At 41.9% G+C, this 19,235-nt stretch overlaps 1 long non-coding RNA gene across 2 annotated transcripts in view; it reads right to left on the bottom strand.

Moving 5' to 3' along the window:
- Window positions 1-7,238: 7,238 nt before the first annotated feature.
- The window catches only part of LOC126505951 (uncharacterized), a 59,596-nt gene continuing 47,599 nt past the window's right edge, over window positions 7,239-19,235 (bottom strand). The window contains exons 2-5 of one of the 2 annotated variants that reach the window (XR_007593020.1): window positions 15,754-16,027; window positions 10,719-10,839; window positions 8,522-8,643; window positions 7,239-7,849 (exon numbers count right to left, since the gene is read on the bottom strand). This is a non-coding gene — a long non-coding RNA (uncharacterized lncRNA). Of the gene's footprint in view, window positions 8,644-10,718; window positions 10,840-15,753; window positions 16,028-19,235 lie in introns of both variants that reach the window. The other variant, XR_007593019.1, reaches the window with a different exon arrangement.

The raw sequence follows: 19,235 nt of genomic DNA, 5'->3' as shown, positions 1-19,235 counted from the left end.
AGCCCCGCAATAGTCTCCTCCTCCTCCTCCTCCTCCTCCTCCTCCTCCTTCTTCTTCTTCTTCTTCTTCTTCTTCTTCTTCTTCATCATCTCTGATCCCATGGGCTCACAGACACTGCTTACAGTCATCTAGGCTTCCATAGCCTGCTTCTTCCAGCTCACCCAGATTTCTTTAGAAAGCCAGTTCCCCTAAAGGCTTAAAAACAGATGTGAAGATTCAGTTGCAGCAACCAACTTCCCTTTCTAGCTTAGTCAGACTTTTGGGGGCCATGACAAAATATCTCACAATAACCACTCAGCGGAGGAAAGATGTTCAGGCCTCAGATGCTTCTGTCTGCCACAGTGGGGGACTCAGGGCAGAATGACTCACTTCTGGGTACCCTGGAAGCTGAGAGAATGGCTCCTGGAAGCAGATGACACCCTCAATGCATGTCACCAATGACTTACTAAAGGCTCCAGTTAGTCCCCACCTCCTAGTTCTCTGAACCCCAGAAAGTAACTTCAACCACGGGGAGCAAGTGTTTAAGACATGAGCCTATGGGAACATTTCATATCCACGGTAGAGTGGCAGCATTTTCTCTGCTAGAAATCAACACATGTGGTCTGAGCCATGCAGCCACGGGGAAATACAGCAACAGAGTTGACATCTGAACTACACCACTAATTTCAACGTTTGTAATAATTTCAGTGTGTATTGTATGGGCATAATCATTCCAGAAGAAACTAGGTAAATACCTGTCTTATCTTCATATAGGTCAATGGTGCTGCAAATGAAGGCCAGATTTTCTTAAACAGAAACTTGGAAATATAGTTAGCTGAGCGCGGAATATGAAGCGCTTACCCAGACTAAAATTACAACCTTGAAGTTTTTCTCCCTGCCATTATTAATGGTTATTTAACACCCGCTAATCCAGTCTCCCAGTGCGCTGTTTTCTTCAAGTTGGTTGAATAACTGGTATTCTTCCTGTTCATCCGGCTCACACAGTCTTTGTTAATGGGCAGATTGCAAAATCACCTTAAGTCAACAGTCTCTGTCATCTGTTCCGAAGGAAAGCAATGTCTGGATTAGTGCATAATAGCGCGGGTTAGGGAGAAAAGTGAGTCACCAAAGTAGCTGGTTCAAGAGAATAAATAACTAAACCATTACCGTGATGCCGGGCTTAGCAAGCTTTAGTTCTCAAAAGCATAATGTCTAAAATGTAAAGACTGTTGTATAAAGGCCAAACCCCATTATGGATGGTAGTTGGGTGGCTCACAATGAAAGACTATTTGCCCATATTTAGCAAAACATGGACCCAGACAGAAACAAGGTGCTAAGGCTAGAAATGATGGTGATAGCATTTCTTTTTTTTTCTAAGAAAACTGAACAGCATCAACCAGTGTAAGAGAAACAGTAGACTAGAATCAATTGGTTCTTATGTTGCCCATAGAGCAATATGAACATATCACCCTATACATGTTTTTTTAACCATTTTATTATATCAATCCAGGGTACCTGATACATCTGTATATTGGATCAGGAATAGAGGTGCAGATAGACTTCATGTGTGTGGCCATGCAGGTTTGTTTGAAGAGGTTCTGACTGGTACTCCATTGACTGGTACTACATTGACTGGTACTCCATTGACTGGTACTACATTGACTGGTACTCCATTGACTGGTACTACATTGAGAGGTATCAAGACTCAGAGGAGCGTGATTGGCCATGCTTGGCAGGGGCTAAAATGATGGATGGAACTATACTTAACTATAAAGTGTTCAGCAACAGGGATGGGCATACAAACACTTGTCTGCCAGAGAAAGCTAGCACAAAAATGTGCCTGGAGTGATGGATGCCGCAAAAGAGGGTGATGACCATGGAGGATTTCCAGGGGAAGAGAACATCTGACGTGGGTGTCACAGGGTGATCTTCTATTCACCAGATAGGCCATGATGTCCTCAGGAACCCGGGATCCCAGGGAGGAAGGTCAGGAGCATGGTGGGGACATGGGTCAAAGTATTCATAAATAGTATGGCATTTCTAGAGGAAAGATACAAGATCGCCAGCAATACACATTTCCTCAGTTAAACCTTCTCAATTCCAGGACTATGTCAAGTCTCTCATAGTTTTATATTTTGAATCTTGATTGAAAATTGTGCTTCCACTTGTTCAATGTCTGATTTCATCAACAGAATCTACTCTTCTTATAGAAAAAAAAATACAAGTTTTATGGAGGAAAAACGTAAGAAATCAGAAGCAGAAAGTCTGCTTGGGAGGCAGACATGCATGGAAGTCTACATTTCCTAGTCTGAGTGGTTATATACAAACTACAATAAAATGCAAAGAAAAGGATCATCGAAATAATAATTAATGTACAGTTGACTTTGTGGGACTGGCATTCATAAACAATCTGGACTTGGTACAGAATGTCTGGGCACATGATCCAGAAATCCATAGTCACCTAGAGCAAGCCTTAGACGACAAACCAGTGACAGACAAGAATAAATTGTTTTACATGTTGCCCACAGGTAAATATGAGCATATCTTCCCGTATAAAGTAAAAACACTGCCAAGCAATGCCGAGAGTCAAAGCAAAGGGGGGGGGGGTCTCAGTCAGACAGAAATCAATCCCCATCATAGAGCTGCTCCTGGAAATGCAAGGGAGATCCAGGGTCCGCACAGGAAGAAAGCAAATTAGTCAATGAGATTTTATCGATCCAGTTGCTGGAGGTACTGGCACAGGATCCTTTTGGAGTAATTTTCTGAGCATCAGTAAATGGTTGACTTTGGGCATGCCTAGCTTGTGCTCAGATCACGGAGAACGAAAGCAGGAGGAGAGAAAAAAAATGAAAAAGCAAGGCTTAACTCTGCCCAAGTTTCTTCGTCTTTCTCTCTTCCTTCCCCATCTGTTTTGACATCAAGACTGGCTTGTTTTGGCAACTATGCAGGAGACAGATAAGGATGGCAGGTATGCGGTTTAGTATTCACTAAGTCTCGGGCTGCCTTGACATCTGCCAATAGCTAAAACACTTTCATTGCAAAGTCTGAATTAGCTGCGATTCACTTTTCCTCCGAGTCAGATTTAGTGACACAGCCCCACTTCACCACCACCAAGAGCTGGGCCATGGGAAAGGCAAGCATATTCCTTTACGGACCCAGGTGACTTCCTGAGTTGTTCTTGTTTTCACTTTTAAAATTCATTTTTATTTATTTTTCCAAAATAAATTTTACAAAAAAGGCTCATTAGAACTATTTTATTGTATTTGCATGTTTTGCTGTTCTTTTCTAAACTGTGTCTCAAGAATTAAATCCTTACAAGCAAAGGGGTAATAGTAAGTTTAGGGTCCAATTCCATGGGTATTATAATAACTCAGCTTGATTGAGAATATTTTTACTTAGGAAATCTTATGCAAAATATCGTCCTTGAATTAAGAAAATAATTTTTTAATTCTGCAAAAGTATATATTTAAATTTAAAAACTACTTTCACACTGCGGAAACTGCTAGTTTATTTCATAGATATGTCGCAGAATCTCACAGGTAATGTCTACTTATTTTCAGAATGGTAGAATAATTAGGTTAATAATGGCATACAATGTAAATTAGATGACCATTTTTAAATATTTTTTTTCCAAGTCAAAATAGCCTTTTGCTAACATTAATTCAGAGAACTGAATTGTAAGCCAATAGTTTTGAAGAGTTCTTTGAGGCAGAACTAAAAACTGCAGGTAAATATAACATTGGAATTAGGTATAGTTCAACTTTTGACTATGAACAGAAATTCAAATTTAGATTATTTTTAAATGAGGTGAATAAAACAAAGGCAAAAAATGAAGTCCTGAGTGTCCATGTGCTGCTGACACGCGCAGAGTCACGCAAAGAACCTCCCCGGGTAGGACTTGCATGAATAGCAAACCCTTCTTTGGGTCCAAATGTGAATGTTGACACTGTGTCCGCTATAGCTTTTCCCTTGACCTCTCCTCCTGGATGTTTATAGCCTAAAAGTTGTTCCCCTGCAGAGGATGCTTCTTCTGAGCTGAGCTAAAGATGTCCTCTTATTCAGTTATGTCTATAATCTGGTGTCCTCGTTTAACTGCATGTAATATAAATGCTGAATTTCTGAACTGCATATAATAAACACACTGGGCTTCCATGTTGCTGTGGATTTTTCCATCAGAGATTCTAGCCCACTAGACCCAGTTTTTCAGTACTACATGTGTCCATGTATCTGTCCTTTCTTGATTCCTATTGCTCCCCCACCAGGTCAGTCCCTCGGCCATGCCAAATACTTGTATGTTCTCTTTTATCAGTACTCTTTTCCTGATAATTGTGATATTGAAGATACCTTCTCTTCCTGTTATCCATCCTTAAACTTAATCCATTTACCTTTATTGCAATAAAACCCAGTGTTTCTTACTTTGTAATTTGAATGTTTATTAAAGCTACCACATGTCCCTAAGCCACAAAATTGGGGTGTATCTTTTTCATTCATTTCGTTTTACATTTCATATATATATCTTTGACACATAAGAACTGATGCAAAAATTGAATATAATTGGTTATACGTCGGCTTTTCTCAATGGTTACTTAATGTGATCTAAAAAATTTCACTTCATAATTTTGAATCGGCATTCAATTGATGACAGATAAGATGAATTTTGTTGTTTATTATACATGAAATCTTAAGGAATAGCTTGGAGTTACTGAATCACTATGTACCATATATATTAAAATTATAATATATGCAATAACATTGCCTGATGTAAATATATAGCATTTGCATAATATATATTTATTTTCAATATATTATTGATACATAAATATTATATAGCATATATCTTACTTGTTTGTATAGGTCAATAATGTCAAACTGCCCACCAAAATCTATTTCCATTGATGATGAAATTTTATTTTCAATAAAGTGTTAGCCATGATTTGGCATCACTTTAGTGACTTTTCTGCTGCTGTAAGGAGAAACCATGATCAAGTCAACTTATAAAAGAAAGCATTTAATTGGGGGTTTGCTTGAAGTTTCAGTAGGTGAGTCCACGACCATCATGGTGGGGAGCATGGCTGCAGACATGCAGGCGTAGCCTGGAAGAAGTTAAGGGCTTACACCTGATCTACAAACAGAAGGCTGGGGGAGCCCGGGATGGGAACTGGCCTACACTTTTGAAACCTCAAAGCTCCCACACCTAGTGACCCATCTCCTACAAACCACACCTCCTCATCATTACCAAACAGTACAGCCAAACATTCGAATATATTAGCCCATGGTGCCTATTTTCATTAAAACCACAACAAAGTTTTTTTTCTCGATATTTTATTTAATATTCATACATGTAAACAATGTTTGGACCAAACTCTCCCCCTCCCTCTCCACAAGTCATTTCCGTATCTGTGACACCATAGTCTCCTCGCGTATGTCCTTTCCCATATTCTTCCTTCATGTGTTCTCTATTTTTGTCAATTTTTAAAATACCCACTGAGTCCACTTCATACCAGTATGCACATAGGTGTGGGACTACATACTGGAGCATGGGGATCATCTTAGGACCTGTATCCCTGAAAAATTTTGACTTTTTCTCCCCCAAAAGTCATCAGCTGCCCACGGCTCATCAACCCCACCTTCACCCATGCTGGGACCTTTTTCTGGCTCCATCTTGTGCATGCCTTGTGCATGCAGCCACAGCTCCTTTGAGTTCATGGGCAGCTATGGTATCAAGTCAGGCTGAAGCTGTTTTGTTAGCTAATATGACATTTTTCACAAATGGATTTTCAATTACTGTATCCCACCACCTATGGTGAGTGAACGTTTTAATTTGATAGCCTTACCTTTTCTTATTTTATAATAACTCATATAACTCATTTAATAATATTTTATACCACTTTTCTCAAAATGGTAATCAAAACTTAATCATAATATCACAATTAATTTTAAGTGTCTTTAACTTTCTCAATTGAACACATTTTTTTGTTTAGTGTGTGAAATCGTATCGCTATGACATATATGTGTGTGCGTTTTTACCTTGCTCACATTCAACCCTGTTATTATCTTATCAAGTAGAATGATAATGGTTCCAAATATTGTGAAGTCATTTGACATCATTTTTGGCCCAAAACAAAATATTTCCACAATCCAGAAAGCATTTAGCAGTTGGTTTTATTCTGAAGGACAGATTTTAAATTATTTTGTGGGGACGAATATACTTGGCTTATAAATATAGCACTAAGTCATTTTTAAATAAAATTCAACATTTTACTTCGGAAAAGGAAAATATCTCCTGTGTGAGTGAAATATTTAGTGGCTGAGGCAACAGAAGGCTGGGAGTATAATGCTATGTTTACAATATGTTGGCTAGAAAGTGAAGAGATAGCCCCTGTCCTTCAATGCTGTTGAGTCTATAAAATAGCATGCCCACTCTCTGGAAATAATTTGTCAGCATATCCAATACATTAAGTATGGAGTGTTCGTTGAAAATCTGAAGGGCGCTATCTCCAGCAGCACAAATATTAAAAATTGGAATGATCGAATCAAATGATTAACAAGGCCACTAAACAAGAATGGCAGGGATGGATGAAGTGTTCCAATGTCTAGGGATCAGAGGGCAGAGAGGTTGTCCAGTGGGTTAAGTGCCCCTGTGCAGATATGAAGACCTGAGTTCCAATCGCTGGCACCTGCCTAAAAAAGGCAGATGCAGTGGCATATGTGTGTAACCATGGTGCTGAAGACGTGGAAACAGGTGGATGCCCTGAGCTTGCTGACCAGTCAGTCCATCCATCAGGGAGTGCTGGGTTCAGTGAGAGACCCTAACTCAAAAACATCTGTGACAAGGGATAAAGGAAGACACACAACAACATTCTCTGACCTCTAAAGTCACATGCATATATGTATACACACACACACACACTATACACAGATTCACACAATGCACCCTGATTCACACGCACAGAAAACAGCTGAGGGATACACAGGATAGTGTATACTACTTCCAAGGAGGAAATCTGTACAAGTAGAAAAAGAACATCTCCGGGTTCAAGAGAGTCTAGCCATTAAGAGCGTCTGTTGCCCAATCATAAGGCTAGAGTTCAGACACAACTACCCACATAACAGCTGGGGAAGTCTGCAATTGCCTGTCCTTCCACCTGCATGGGAAAGAAAGACACCTCTGCTGCTATCTGCACACACACACACACACGCATGTGCATGCAGCCCCATGCAGTGCTTACCCATAGACAAGGCAGAAATGAATGGCAGAACTCTATTTTTAAAAGAAAACGATTGCAATTGTTAACAGAAAAAGTTTGTCTTGGGATGATTCTGGACATTTTGCTCGCTTCTGCGCCCCCTCATCACAAGGACACTTGCGTCCTCTGTACTTTCATCCTCATTTGTTGTCATTAATTCTCGTAAGTTGATGGCTCCCCATCTTGCATTTATTTTTATGCTTCCTCCTCTTTTCAATAAAATCAGATTTGAAATCTATATTCATGACGGTTTTTTTTGTTTATTAATCTACCCTTACAAAAATCACTTTTGATGTACCAATTATATTCTTTAACTGAAGTTAGCTACACGTGTTTGAAATCCTCTTCAAGACTGGCCTTGGTGAGGATTTCTTGCCTGTCTCTTCCTTCTGTACTTTGTATTATCTTCTCTTAGCTCCTGTGGCTGTCGTCTTGATTCTCTTCACTTTCATTAGGATACGTTTGAAACCTTTTCCCACAAAGGTTTCAGGATGGTATACATCCTGAGAGCCGGTAGCACTGGGAACATCTTCTCCTTCTGTGTCTGAGTGAGTCATAGTTTCTCTTCCTTGGGAATGCTTGGCTCCCTGCTCTCCATCCAGCTGTAGACAGATGTCGCTTCCCTGTTGAAACGGTTTAACGAAGTTCACGGCTCCTTTCTTCACCGTGTAAGCGGTAGTGTTAAAAGCATTTTATTTTTCTTCTCATCCAAAATTATTAGCAGAATAGCATTAAGCGTAATCCTCTTTCTCCTATAGTTTACATTATAAATGTCCTTCATATGTTCATGTGTGGGAGGCTTAGTCTTCAACCCTTAGTGCTATTGGGAAGCAGGGGATCCTATACTACAGAGGGTCTAAGCAAAGCTTTTTTGGAAGCCTGTTTTTACTGGGGAAATTGGGACAGGACACAGATACCTTCGCCTCTCTCTCTCTCTCTCTCTCTCTCTCTCTCTCTCTCTCTCTCTCTCTCTCCACTTTAAGGTGCCACCTCAACCATCTTTCCCCACGTATGCACACCATGAACTCTGCTGCCCCACACTGAGGCCAGCAACCACAAATGACAAGAAACCTCTCCCTTTCAGGTGACTCTCTCAGGTGAAAGCATCTCTCTCTAAAACATTTCCCTTCAGAAGTTTCTCTCCAAGTACTCATCTAGATGGGGTTTTCTAGAGATATTTTTATTTTTACTTCCCGTGTATGAGTGCATTGCATTGCCTACATTTGTGCATATGTGTGGCGGGTACTGCTAAGATACCTCTCTTGCCTCAACTTGTTGAGGTTTATTTTACTTACTAACAGAGAAATTCTCCTTGGCAGCCATGAGGGAAGGTACCGCCACCTCCTGCGGTGGCCTCTGTGGTACTGCAGAAACGAGCCATCTCCAGTATCCCCACACAGTGGGACTTCGAGGGAGTCTAGCAGAGAGAGACGAAGACCCCTTCAGCTTTTGAGGACTTGGCAGGCATCTACACTTTCGGTGAGCAGGAGGCTTCCCAGAGGCCTGGGAAACACAAAGAGGCTAGGGACAGAGCTGGCCAGAAGGAGCCTTCTGCTGCAGAGCCGTTCTCGCCCAGTGCAACCGAGCCAGCACGGAAGACCAAGATGCCAGTTCTGGCTCATCAGAGGTGTCAAATGTAGCTCCTGTACCTGCCCAGGCATTGACTACGGCATCTTAAGGAACAGAAACCTAGTTCAGAAAGTGCACTTTGATCCCCAAGATGACTCAAGTGGTAAAAGTGTTTAACACACAAATCTGATGCCCTGGGACCCGAGAGTGGAAGTGATTTTGGGCGATTCGGTGTTGTTGTATTTAATAAATAAAAAGGCAAGGTGTCCTTAAAAATTCAGGTTAGCAACAAATAAGAGATAAGTTTGTGTGTGTACCTCTGTGTATATGTGCGCATGTGTGTAAGTGTGTACCGAACAGGGCAAATCTAGGTTCACTTATGGCAAAATAACATTCTGATATCAGTCTCAGAAGTGCTCGTCATCACGTTACTGGGGAAAAAAATCAAAGGCACACAGCATAGGAATGGGGCAGGTACTGTCTTCACCAGCATTGTGTGTGTCTACAGTGGAGAATAAGAGGACTTTATTGCAAGCTCAGAGATTTAGGAGTCTATGGATATAGGTGGCTAAGGTCCTTGGACAGCAGACAAGGCATTCGGGAGCTTCGGATAAGAACTTTGGACCACAGTGGTAAGTAAAACTGAGAACAGAGCTTGGGGATTATGTAACCAAGCCATATGTGATCCAACCTTCCACATACGCCAACAAATATTTCTTCTACCGTACACATGTGATCAGTTCTTCTGAGATGATTTGACCTGAAGTGTTTGTAATATCTCCATTCAGAGTCCCGTGTTTTAAAATAGTTCCACAGTTGAAACTCCCACCCTAAGTTTTAGGTCTCCTCCGCCAACTAGCAAAATGTGATATCTGTCTAATGCTATTTTAAAACAGTGTGGATTACAAATACTGATTTCCTTTTTCTCGCTAAAGTAACATGTAAAAGAGCAGTGTTATTTATATGGAAAAGGCTTAGGGGTTCTTTACTGGCTGGTGTGACCTTGGCAATCCCACACTGACCAGTGTGGACTGGGTGGTTCCATGTACTGGCCAGAGAGTGAGCTAACTCATAAGCAGAACCCTGCCAGCCCTTGAAAAGTAGGCTAGGCATCTCTTTCCAGCTGTCAACATCTGTGACCTGAAAGGAGTTCATACTTATTGGTCTATAGCTTTTGTCTCCCCAAACATAGTCAATTATTTAAAATAAAAATGGCCAGGCAATATTTCCCTCCCCAAATCTATTTGGCAAAATAATTCTAAACTTCATATGTATGGGGGGCAGTGTCTCCTCTTTTCTGGTAGCTTTCATTGTTGATATTCATTTCTCCTTTTTTTCTAAATCTCAACATTGATGTTACAGCAAAGAAAAATATTTATCCTCCAAGTGTGCACACCAAGCAATTGAAAAAAAATACAAGCTTTAAAAGTCTGCGAATTTGATATTATATTGAACTCTTCATGAAACTGGATTGTTTATACATTTTAATCAGTGAACTTGTACTGAAATCTCACAACTGAGTAAACCTGGCACTATGTAAGGATGGGGCGAGGTTACACTCCGCTGTCTGCAGTTTGAGACATTCGTGGGAATAGATTTGAAGGGTAAAGGGGGGTGCTGTGGAAATGTCACTATGGGACCCACCAGCAACAGTGACCTCGGGCACCCCTACTCCCTTAGAATCACTTCTTTTAAAGGTAACTGCAGCTCAGCCAGCTTTGCTGAGAAAAGGAACAACGGCTTCCCTATGTCTATGAGCATCCCCGGAGCCAACCATTTGTAGAGGGCACTCCACAGGTGCTGAGGAAATAATGTCCCAGAAAATGAATAAGGAATAAATATCCTCAGATTAATGCTCTATAAATACATTTGCTATAGGTTTCATCAAATATTCATGGTATATACATGTATGGGTCAAATTACCTTTAAATATTAAATTTCCTTCTCATAGGGGAGAATTTCAGATTATTTTCAGTGTTTAGGAGGAGCAGAGAAGAAATTCCTCAGTTAGCTGATGGGAGATTCTGCTTCGGGGCCAACGCTTCTGTGAGGAAAGAGGGGTCGTCACTCTTGGAAATGGGAAGAGGCCCCACACTTCTTACCAGTGTTCTCCAAGGTGCATTGGATCTTAAAGACATAAACAATACACCTGTGCTTCAAAGAAGAAATGGAGGGTGTGGCAGCCCCCGGATAGCATGCCCAAGACACACGACACTGATCTTCTTCATACACAGCTCAATGGATAAAAGAAAGGTTTAGTGAGACACAGACAGGCATGCCTGTTCCCAGGTTACAGCAGGTGCTGGGTGGAAACCTTGGTCAACGGGGGCCTGTGACTCAGGTTTGTCACAGAGAACACCAGGGACTAGCGCTTTTGAAGCGCTGCCCAAATGAATGATTGGCCAACAGTCCCTCACGTGTGACCATGGGAAACTGCTGTGAGTTCAAGGCCGGGTTTGGATCCCGGTTTGCTTCTTATTATTGGGGTCGGCTTGAGAAACTGGCATTTCTTGGATCTTTATTCCTCAAGGTAAAGCTGGCGCAATCAATGGGTCCTTACTGCTCACCTCACAGTAACGTCAGAAATTCAGTGAAGATTCTCTAGGGTGGCACTGAGAACACAGCTCTGTCAGTCAAAACCTTGCCATAAAACACATGGGAAAGAGTTATCTCCAGAACCAACATAAAAATCAGAACACGTGGGAATCCAGGGTTGTTCAGATGGAAGGCAGAGACAGGCTTCCTGCGAGCTCCCTAATCAGCTAATCTAGCCCACCTGGTGAAGTTACAGACCAAGAAGAAAAGCCGACTCCCACGGAGAATGGCAGGTGCTTGAGGAATGCCACTCTAGGTTGTAGTTTGACCACTTGTGCATATAAACCCATCCCCACACATGCCTGGCCAAGATTCTATATAAGCCTTTAGTACTTCAAATACTAAGTCAAAAAAAAAAAAAAAAAAAAAAAACAAAAAAAAAACAAAAAAAAAAACCCATCAACTTGATGACTGTCCCATGCCTCTGAGAACCTCATCCACTCACAACCTCAGTGTTGCTGTCTGTGATACCCACAACACTTCTCAAAGCTCCCTTCTTCAAACTGCCTGAGACTTGGATGCTTTTTTAAAATAGAGTTTACAGTGTTAAGGAGCCTGTGGGAGACCTAGTCTAGCTGACTTGGTGAAGTTCCACGCCAATGAGAGGAAAGCAAAAAAAGAGAGGAAGATGCCTGAGGAGCGATGATCTGGTTTGTCTTTTGACCTCTTGATGACTACACAGCCAAGAAGGCAGCGAGCAGACTGAAGTTCTACTTCAGACAAACGATTTAACACTGAAACTGAATCCCGGTTTGAGGGGTGAAATAATTGTGATGGGATTGGAGGAGCAATCCAGGACCGCCCCACATGGAGAAAGAGAAGTAATCATTTGTATTACTTCCCTGGACAGAACTGCACAGCCTAATCCCCCATGCATAAATACACTTTAGGAATCTATTATAATTTGCAACAAAATTCAAGCTAATTGTTTTATATGCTAAAAATTATATTTTGATAAATTTAAGCTATGCCAGTTTCTAAATAAGATTTTGCAAATTTCCTATACCACAGAGTTTATAAACCTGATTCATAATTCATATTTTTGATATGACAGCCACATGAAAATATTAGAAACAGTCCTGAGATTGCTTCACGTCTCTAGGCTTGATCACGTGTCAGGTTCTGCTTGCATGTCCAACTGGACCTTTTTCTCATTGTCACCTAAAAGTCATTGAGCACTCTCTGTGCTGGGAACACTAAGGGACTGACTGTCTCCGATTACACTGTTTTGGGTGTTAGAATTGTCTGAGGTGTCGTGTAAAGTTGAATAGAGATATAAGCAGGATTGAGAGCCAGAATCCCAGTGTGGTGGCCCTCCCAGGGCCTCTGTTGCCTGTGATTTCTCCTAATCCCCAGGGTAGGGTGCACAAGCAGCAATGTCAAAGAGAACTCCAGAAGGCAGCCAGCCAGGCACCTGAGCCTCTGCTGGCGGCAAGGAGAGGCTTGGGCAAATGGCTTCTGGGGAAGATGAGGTGACAAGGACACATGCTGGGTCCCCATCTGACACTTACCTACAGCACCATCTGTAACTACGACATGGAGCCTAGAAGTCTCAAGGCCTCTGGGGAGGTGGAGACCCTCTCTGAATCCCCATAAACCCTGAGTTAATAAATGGCTGCTCACACTGGTTCAGGAAATCATGCCCAGGTACTGAAACCCTTTGAGAGCCCTCTGGCAGGCCCTGGTCCCTGATGCCAGTTTTGTAGCCTGGCAAACAGGCGCTTCCTTCCACCTGGTTGACTTAATTCACATATACACACATGCATGTACACACACACACACACACAGTCACACATAGTCCCACGCTCATTCACACTCACACTTAAGCACACTTACACAGTCCATGTGATAGCCCTACAGCTTTAAATCTCATTTTTTCACAATATTTTAAGTCCTTTCTCCTCCATAGAGTCCACCTTCAGGGGGATAAAACACTAACAAAGAATCGTGAAAAATTATGATTATCACCACCAGGAACAACCAATTAGTGTTTCGAAAGGGAAGGTGTGAATCATGGAAGAACCTGTATTTGTTTGAGCTGCTGTATTTGAGGGCCTTGTTACAAGTGCTCAACCTTCATCCCATCAATATCCTTGTCCGATCCATGTGTCTTTGTTTCATCTTTGAAATGGGGCATTTGTGTAAGGAGAAGTTAAAATGCAAGGGTCATAGGCGTTTTACATAATATTAATGTTAAACAAAATAGTCCAGACTTAAATATTACTTATGGCAAACCTACATTTGCATGTTGTGCTTAAAAATATGCATTTAACAATTAAAAATCTTCCAATTATGATTCAATTGTGTTGTCTAAAACGTGCAGAGAAAATAGGCCTGGATTCAATGACTATCAAATTTCTTACAACCATAAAGTTAGGATATTTGATTCTCTGTTCTTTTTTTCTTAACCAGTTTTTTTGTTTTTATTATGGTGTGTGTGTGTGTGTGTGTGTGTGTGTGTGTGTGTGTGTGTGCATGCACACCCATATGTGGAGTTCAGAGGAAAACTTGCAGGAGTCAGTTTTCTCCACCATATGGGTCCCAGGAATTGAACTCTGGTCTTCAGGCTTGGCAGCAAGCACCATGACCCACTGAATCATCTTGCCAGTTGAAGTGAGGATAGAATTTAACAAGTGGAATACTGTTAAATAAAATCCAAGTTCTACCATATTTGGAAAGGCTTGTGGGTATCTTCAACTAACTGGAGCATCAGCATCAGCAGCAGTGGGTGACAGGGGCATGAGGGACGAAGGTCCTAGAAAAGCCCAATGTGCCCTTGTCTGCAAATAAATTACTAACCGAAAATTTTAGCAGAAGTCTATGATAAAATTTTTATCTTTTCTGAGACCAAATTATTTTTCCTCCTAGACTTTAACCTTCGTGGGTACAGAATCTCTGTAAGATTCGTCACTGTGTCTACGAAGCCACACAGTTCTTTGCACAGCAAGGGTTTTAGAATATGACTAGTCACTTAGATTATACAATATTCCAGCTGTCCTTTTATTTATTGGAAATAAAGTGCATTTTCCTGGTCTTTATAGTTATTAGTCGCTTTTCTGAGTTGCAACCATTGTTTTCAATGCAAATTATAGAAGGAAGAGTTGAGAAAAGTGTATTTGGATGTCGTGACTTTTTAAGGTGTCCAAGACACAATTTTTCACTCCAGATTCCAGGGTGTGCATGTGGTGTGTGTGTGTGTGTGTGTGTGTGTGTGTGTGTGTGTGTGTGAGAAAGAGAGAGAGAAAGAGAGAGAGAACAGTGTTATAGATTTGATGAATGAATGAATGAAGCATCTCTCAGACAACCTGCTAGCTTCTCTGTGAAGCCATCGTAAAACAGCAATGGAATCACATTACCAAGCAGAGAGTTTACAGACCATTGGGGCCGACTTTTTTTGTTTACCTGTTCTTAATTATTTTCAGATAAGAATGAGACATGAAAAACCAGCACAAAGCTGCAATAATGAAGATACCTTGAGGCCAGAGAGATGGCTCAGTGGTTAAGAGTACGAACTGCTCTTCCAGAGGACTGGGGTTCAATTCCCAGCACCCACATGCCAGCTCCCAATCACCTGTCACTAACAATTCCCTGGGATCCTGTGCTCTCTTCTGGTCTCCTTGGACACAGAACATGCATTTGGTGCACAGAAATCCATGCAGGCAGAACACCCATACACATGAAATAAAAATAAAGGAAAACTAAAATTAAAAAAAAAAAAAGATGCCCACCACCAAAAATAATCATCAGAAACTGGGTAGCATTTATGCTCTTGCACTCAAGGGAGCAGAAGTGTTTGCTGAGCCAAAGGATTCAACAAGTGCTGAACTAGGCCAGTCCAAGTGGTTCCTTGCTGGTGATGGCCTTTGTCATAAGACCGGATTTTACTTCAGAAGTATTGCATGCCATCTGGCCCCAAAGAGCAAATCTATTTTTATAATATCAAATTTGCAACAAGGGAAAGCCACACACATGCTCGGTGTTGGATGAACTTCCATTTTTCACACGATCGGCTTTCACTCTTCTTCCTGGGGCCCCCCATGCTGGGTGGGCTCTTTCCCTCCGCTGCAGGCCTTATCTCTGCTGAGTTGTAGGATTAGGATCCCAAAGTCACTGAACAAACAGTGTCTGATTCTCCACAGCAGACCTTTTGTTCGTATACATTTCCCTGGCTCTTGTTCGAGGAGGCCGAGGATGCCTATCAACTCCACACTAATAATATCCTTCAGTAAATGATAAAGTCAAGTCCAATGTAAACCGAGAAGCTTTATCGGCGCGTCCAAGCTATCCCCTTACAGCTCTGTACCGGCCAACTGAGCATCCTTTTCCTAGACAAAAGACCCCATGCACAAGAAAGAGCACTTACCAGAGTGGGTGTTTGTTTGTCAAAGGAGAGCTGCTTGCCCCCTGATTCAAGTCGCCTTGGTTGTCACTGTCGTCGGAAGGAAAGAGGTGTACTTTACAGCAAGACTCCTTCCTCAATGAGCTCCTGAACTGAGCCAGAGGAGATCCGGGGCTTCCTGTCAACCTGTTCTTTCTCTTTCTCCATGTTAATATCGGCCGATGGACTCCTCAGAGGCAAAGTATGCTCCTGACTGTGCACAGAGAGGACTCCGCGGTTTACCAGTTACTCTTCCACCCTGTTGTCAGAGAAGATGAGTCAAAAGGGATTTACGCACTAGGTTCATTCCACCAGATGGCCCTTCTTCTCCTGTATCCCGAGAGGAGTTCAAAATCAATTCATGTTCCTCTACAGTTCTAAATTAGGCAAATGGCCGTGCCCATCTCGATCGCTGAGAAGCCAGTTTAATAAAGCGAGCCTGCGCAAAAGTAGAACCATTTCGAAAAGATGTTTCAAATTTCTGTGCCTTTTCGACATCGAATGGTACTTGCCTATAGAACAGGAAAAAGACATTTTCCTGTCTTTTTACCTTCTATGTGCATGGGACTGATCACTGCAGGCCCAGGAAAGGTTATTCCATGCATGCATATATGTTTGTGTGGCCTCTGCAAAAGATTATGTAAGTGTGCAGAATGTATGTGCTGTGTATGCATCATACGATTCGCACAGACCCAAATAGTTTGCGGTCTTATGTAAACATTAATGGGAATAGGGGGAGTCAGTCGATGCTGGTGAACAGCAATATGCTCAGGTTTCCTGGCACGTTTGTTGTTGCTAGGTGTTTTTTGAGTTTGTTTTTATTTTTGTTTGTGATACTCAGGGGATGTGTGAGGAATATCCATCCTTTTGACATGAAATCCCATCTAAAAACCCTGTCAAGACTGGACAGGGAACGAAGTATATTTCACAGTGTGGCTGTGTTGGTTTCCTTCCAAGCATAGCATGCTACTGGCTGGTCTATCAGTACCTTCAGACCTGAAGAAAAGCCAAGTGTTAGAGACCTCACTCATTGCTACCTATAGGCTGTTGAGGGAAGGGCCAAGTGACAGCTGCAAGACTCGGGGTTTCAACAGGAAGAGATATTAGAAAGCTCTCAAGTTTCCATTCACATTTATTCAAGTTGTGTGTGTATGGATATTGTATGCATGTGTGTATGTATGCGTGTGTACCTGTGGATACTCATGGGGTCCATGTGTTCTTTGGTTGTGGAGGCCAGAGGACAACCTCACTTGTCATTCCCCAGGTTCTATCTACCTTCTTTTTAAAGACAGGGTGCTTTATTGAACCCAGAGCTTCCTAAGTAGGCTGTATCTCCCAAGCCCTAAAGATCCTATTGAGATTACAGCACACACCACACCTGCCTTTCTTTTGCATGAGTTCTTCAGATGGAGCTCAGGTTCTGGTCTTTTTTTTTCTAAATGGGATATGATGAACAAGGACCAGCATGATAGCTAAAAAGAAATTTCATCCTAAGGAATGCATGATTCTGAGGACTGGATATATAGGTGCTGGTAGGCAAGCACGTGATAGTTCAGGGTAGACAGGTCTGGGAGAGGTGTTTAAACCCACCTAAGTGTTCTAAATGGTCACTAGGAGTTTCCCAGGGAGAGGGAAGAAACTGCATCATAGTTTAAGACAGGGGGGTGGGCACCAGGAAACGGCAGCAGCACAAACAACATGCCAGGTGTTGCCAAAACTCCGCGAAGATGCCTGTGTGTCTAGAAGTTCACCTTCATCACTGCTCCAAGCAGCAGTGTAGGGGCAGAGAGCCACTATGACAGGCATTATCTGTGAAGCAGACCCAGGCAAGCTTTGACATTTGAGTTGGTGCGATAGTCAAGCTTGCTTCACGGTAAAAGTTAATCAAGAAGTTAGCGATTGTCTACTGGAGCCCTTCATGGTTTAGTCAGAAACTTGACCAGCAAGTGAGAAAAAAAAAAAAAAAAAAAAGCAGGCGGAGAGAGGCAAAGGTAATAAGTGAACCTATGTGATCATGGTCCAAGCTCCAGCCCTCTGCTGTCAATCATTAATTTCTATTAATGAAAACCCAATGAAACTCCCAGTCAGCCAGAATTTGGTTCTCTTAAATAGGAGAGAGCAATGGGAAGGTACATTATTTGATGTTGTAATTAAGATATTTGAGGTGTCTGTCCAGCTCATGCTTCTCTCTTCGTCAGGAACATCCTCTATAGAAATTGCTAGTTACCTAAGTTCATTTGCTTTTACAGAGTTGGCCCGTGTGTGCCAAGAAGATGTTATCCTTCAAGCACTGTTAAGAGCTGGGTGTATATTATGGTTAAAGTTAACTGCCATAGATTAGATTTCCCCTAAGTCTGTGGCCTGATGAGAACTGTCATGACCTCCTGGAGTGATGAGGAAGACTGTACCAATTGTAGGCAGAAGCTACTGGTAGCAATCTGGATAAAATGGGTGTGTCAGGAGGAAGGGCATCTTGCCTGTTGGTCGCTTGACCTTCCCTCTTGCTATCGGGTTGATTTGCTCTATTGTTGTTTCTACTAATGATTGTGATGATGGTGGTGATGGTGATGATAATGATAATTTTGACTCTGATATCAGAGTCAGTGTTTTCAAGATTTTATTGAAGACTTGGGACCAGTGGCTCTCCAAGAACTCTCTGGGCTTCCAGTGTCAAATTAGGACTGCTGAAGCACCCACCCTCAGGATTCATCGACGATCAGGTTCTCGGTTTTCATGTGTGATTCTGTTGTTCTACATTAAAGCTGACTTGATAAATTGTGTGAATGTGTGTGTGTGTGTGTACTCGTTGCTTTTTCCTCTCAGTTCATTAGTTCCGTTCCTCTAGAGAATCCTGATTAATACAAGATACAAAGATATATAAACCCAGTACTGATCTTGAGAATCTTGCAGACTAAGAATATGGGCCACAGCTCAAGTAAGTATTAAGGCAGACATGGGAGGTGGGAAGGAGAGGTTCGGGGAAGTTGTGGGAAGGCATTTGTAGGGATTATCTGACTGGAAAGGCCTCTAGGAAACTAGACCATGAGTGCTGTGCTCACGGGCAGTCAGTCCAAACTTGGCTTCAGCAAATCAGTGCTATGTAGGAACTCTGGGCAGTTGTAGCAGGCACTCGGAAGTTTTAAGAAAGTGGGAAATTTATATCTTGGGAAAGACTGCAAACTATTAGAAGCTGACTCAACTTGTCATCCATATCTTCCTAGACATGTCCTGTCCCAGATGATCTGTACATTGTCAATCTCTCTAACTTGATCCTATCAGACTAATGCTAACTGGAACTAGGGCACTTATCAAGTCAATAAAGATGTATTTCTTCATCATCAACAGTCACACGAAGAAGGCTCTTCAGTGGCCATGTGTGACTTTTACAATGCATTCCCTTAGCCATGACCAACAGACCAGTTGGATCCTTTTTTGCATTGACTTCTTCACTTCAGCAGAAAGCTCTG

The sequence above is a fragment of the Alexandromys fortis genome, unplaced genomic scaffold, assembly GCF_014885135.2.
Source record: "Alexandromys fortis isolate MF-2015 unplaced genomic scaffold, M_Fortis_MF-2015_v1.1 scaffold_67, whole genome shotgun sequence".
NCBI classification, from domain to species: domain Eukaryota; kingdom Metazoa; phylum Chordata; class Mammalia; order Rodentia; family Cricetidae; genus Alexandromys; species Alexandromys fortis.
This window is presented reverse-complemented; position numbering and strand designations above follow the sequence as displayed.